The sequence below is a fragment of the Rattus norvegicus genome, chromosome 7 (assembly GCF_021556685.1).
Source record: "Rattus norvegicus strain SHRSP/BbbUtx chromosome 7, alternate assembly SHRSP_T2T, whole genome shotgun sequence".
NCBI lineage: Eukaryota > Metazoa > Chordata > Mammalia > Rodentia > Muridae > Rattus > Rattus norvegicus.
Window position 1 is genome coordinate 12,200,845 of NC_141540.1, and position 3,893 is coordinate 12,204,737.

The window sequence follows — 3,893 nt, forward strand, 5'->3', positions numbered from 1 at the left end:
TTTCACCTCACCCCAGTCAGAATGGCTAAGATCAAAAACTCAGGTGACAGCAGATGCTGGTGAGGATGCGGAGAAAGAGGATTACTCCTCCATTGTTGGTGAGTTTGCAGACTGGTACAACCATTCTGGAAATCAGTCCGGATGTTCCTCAGAAAATTGGACATTGAACTACTTGAGGACCCAGCTATACCTTTCTTGGGCATATACCCAAAAGATGCCCCAACATATAACAAAGACGTGCTCCACTATGTTCATAGCAACCTTATCTATAGTAGCCAGAAGCTGAAAAGGACCCAGATGCCCTTCAACAGAGGAATGGATACAGAAAATGTGGTAGATCTACACAATGGAATATTACTCAGCTATCAAAAACAATGGCTTTATGAAATTCATAGGCAAATGGATGGAACTGGAAAATATCGTTCTGAGTGAGGTAACCCAATCACAGAAAAACACACATGGTATGCACTCATTGATAAGTAGCTATTAGCCCAAATGCTTGAATGACGCTAGATGCACCCAACATATGAAACTCAAGAAGGATGACCAAAATGCGAATGCTTCTCTCCTTCTTTAAAAGGGGAATAAGACTACCCTTGGGAGGGAATAAGGAGGCAAATTTTGAACAGAGGCAGAAGGAACACCCATTCAGAGCCTGCCCCACCTGTGGCCCATACATATACAGCCACCAAACTAGGTAAGATGGATGAAGCAAAGATGTGCAGGCTGACAAGGAACCGGATCTAGATCTCTCCTGAGAGACACAGCAAAAATACAGCAAATACATAGGTGAACACCATCATTAAACCACTGAACTGAGAATGGGACCCCTGTTGCAGGAATCAGAGAAAGGACTGAAAGAGCTTGAAGGGGCTTGAGACCCCATATGATCAACAATGCCAACCAACCAGAGCTTCCAGTTAGTAAGCCACTACCCAAAGACTATACATGGACTGACCCTGGGCTCTAACTGGATAGGTAGCAATGAATAGTCTAATAAGAGTTCCAGTGTAAGGGAAGCCCTTGGTCCTGCCAAGACTGAACCCCCAATCAACGTGATTGTTGGGGGGAGGTAGGTAATGGAGGGAGCATGGGGAGGGGAACACCCATATAGAATGGGAGGGGGAGGGGTTAGGGGGATGTTGGTCCAGAAACTGGGAAAGGGAATAATAATTGAAATGTAAATAAGAAATACCCATGTTAACAAAGATGGAAAAAAAATACAGTACAAACTGCAAGCATCCTTGGGGAAAAAGGAAGACTGTGCATGCAGCTTAGGTGAGAGGTGATGGCAGAGAAGAAAAACATTCATAGACAGCTGGTGTGATCAGGCTGAGCACTACTTCTCCATGAGAATTTTACTCAACCCAGGCAGACTAAGAAGAGACTGCAATTGCATTTTTATGCTCTATCATGTTAGACTTAGAACGATAAACAACATTGTCCATCCAGAGTAAGCTACAAGAGACAACTGGGAGGAGATGGAGAGAAATCCATTTATATTTTAAAAAGTATTTGGATTCATTCATTAATTTTGTTGTTTTTAATTTCTTAGATGTGGCCTTGATGTTTTCTTGTCTGTGATGGTTTTTATTGTTTTTGCCCTACATGTTATTTCTTCTTCTCCTATACCATAAAGTTTCCCACTCTTTCTTATGTTCCTCTAGCTTCCTCCTCCTCTTCCCCTCTCTCCTTTTCTTCTTTTTTAATAAGTGGTTTGGTCATTTATTTATTTCTAGTCATCATACAAAGGAAGAATACAGATCTTTAACAATTCTTGTCAGTTGCTGCATCACAGCTGCACAGAGGCTCATCAGCTGCAGGTGCTCATCTGTACCATTTGCTAAACACTTATCCACCTCGGCAAGTTTTTCTGTAATAACGGACTTCCGTTCATCAGACAGATTTTCATTTTCTATGATTGAATCATGAAGCTGGTTGACAAACTGAGTGACTGTGTGCCCTTCGTCTATTAGGTTCTTTTCCACAGCTTCTAGTTTGTTAAAAGAGGCTGTGTGACATGCAGTGACCCTCAATGGTTGCAGCTGGTATTACCTCAGCAATGTCTGTGATCACATCTGAGATTTCCTTTCCACCTGCTGGTCGAGTTGCACTTTGAAGAAATGTAATGGCTTCCATAAGTCTCCTTCTGATATTGTAACAAGATAAGCTATTTCCTCATCGCCAATTTTGACATTTCCCTTCTCAGCAATATCTAATAATCGCTTCTCTTGAATTTTATCTGACAGAGGCTTGAAGTGGAATTTTGACAATCTAGAAGTGAGGGGTTCAATTATTCAGCTGACATAGTTACAGATGAGGCAGAATCTGGTTGTTTTAGACTCTTTTTCCATGGTTCGTCTTAAAGCTGCCTGACCAGCTGAAGTTATAGAATCTGCTTCATTCAGAATTACAATCTTAAAGGAAGGTCATGGTTTCCCATCTGAATGACTTCCTTTCACTTTCTCTTGGACTACTTGTATTCCACATTCATCAGATACATTTAACTCAACGACTCCTAATCGAAAGAGTTCAAGCCCAAAGAGCTCTCTAGCTGCTGGCAAAATGGTGGATGTTTGCCAGTTCCAGGTGGCCCATAGAACAAGAGATTAGGAAGATCAGCTCTTTCTAAAGGCTTTTTCAGCACTGCAACCACTTCTTCCACACACTTTGGACATTATTTTTCCACCCAAGGAACTGGTTTGACTTTCTTGGTTTCTCCACTGCTTCCTGCAGAAGAAGATATGCCCCGTTCTTGGTCAAGTGTGGTTTGGCATGGACAGATGTGCCTTTCAGAAATGCTTGCATGGTTTCTTCTCAGTTGTTGCCGTCTCCTGGGTGCCGCGGTTCCCCCTTTTCTTCATTTTATCTTGGAGATGTGTTGCCAAGCCTAGCTTGTTGAGTCTGCCAGAGCCCAGGCTTAGACCTAAAACCTCAAGCAACACAATCATGTGTCCAGCACCAACTGGAAAGCATAAACTGATAATAATTTATTCCTAATGTTAAAATATACCAACCATCTGTAGTCTTAGCAAAGTGTATTAGAAACATGGGCTTTTGAGAGTATCAAAATCATATTTAAAAAAGCCAAGCCTCCAAAATCTTCAAACATACCAGCCCAACAAAAGGTATAATATGTACCTTCTTCCGGCTTCCTATGAAAGACAGCAATAATGAGATGGTGGAAGCTCCACCCACTTTCCCCATCTGACCATCTCAGAGAATTCCTGACTATCCTGGGGACTTCAGATTAGCCTGGTCCTGACTGCTTGGCACATACCACTTGGATTGCTGTCTATCTATTAACCCACAGTCAATTCACATAGCTATGAATTCAGTCATGTTATCCTACCTCTCTAAGGCTCTTCTGAAACCGCAACTCAGCTCTGCATGGCTCCAGCAGCTCTCTGTCTGAGCTTGTTAATACGTTATCTAACCATTTGCAGTGACTCTGTCTGTAAGCTCTACACCTCTGCTTCTAGTAGATTGTTTTGAGTTTTAATGTCTCCTTAACCCTCTTAAATTTTTTTAAAATTTCATATATATATTTTGTCTGTGTGGGTATATGTTATTTGTGTGTGGGTATCCATGGGCACCAGAAGGGGGTATCACATCTCCTGGACCTGGAGTTGTAGGTAGATGTGAGTCACCTTGACATGGATGGTGGAAACTGAAGTCTGGTCCTCAACAAGAGCAGCAAGAGCCCCCACTTTTCCTTATTTATTTATTTATTTATTTATTTATTTATTTATTTATTTATTTATTTTTGCACATAAAGCTGTTTTTAGTGGATTTTTAAATTTACATTTCAAATATTATTCCCTTTCCCAGTTTCCAGGACATAAGCCCCTTATCACATCTCTTTCCCCTTCTTCTATAAGAGTGTTCCCCTC

The 3,893-nt window shown here is 41.4% G+C and overlaps 1 pseudogene; it reads right to left on the reverse strand.

Annotated features, from left to right (window-relative positions):
* Positions 1-1,742: 1,742 nt before the first annotated feature.
* Rfc4-ps2 (replication factor C subunit 4, pseudogene 2) lies at positions 1,743-2,808 on the reverse strand (annotated as a pseudogene).
* Positions 2,809-3,893: the final 1,085 nt, after the last annotated feature.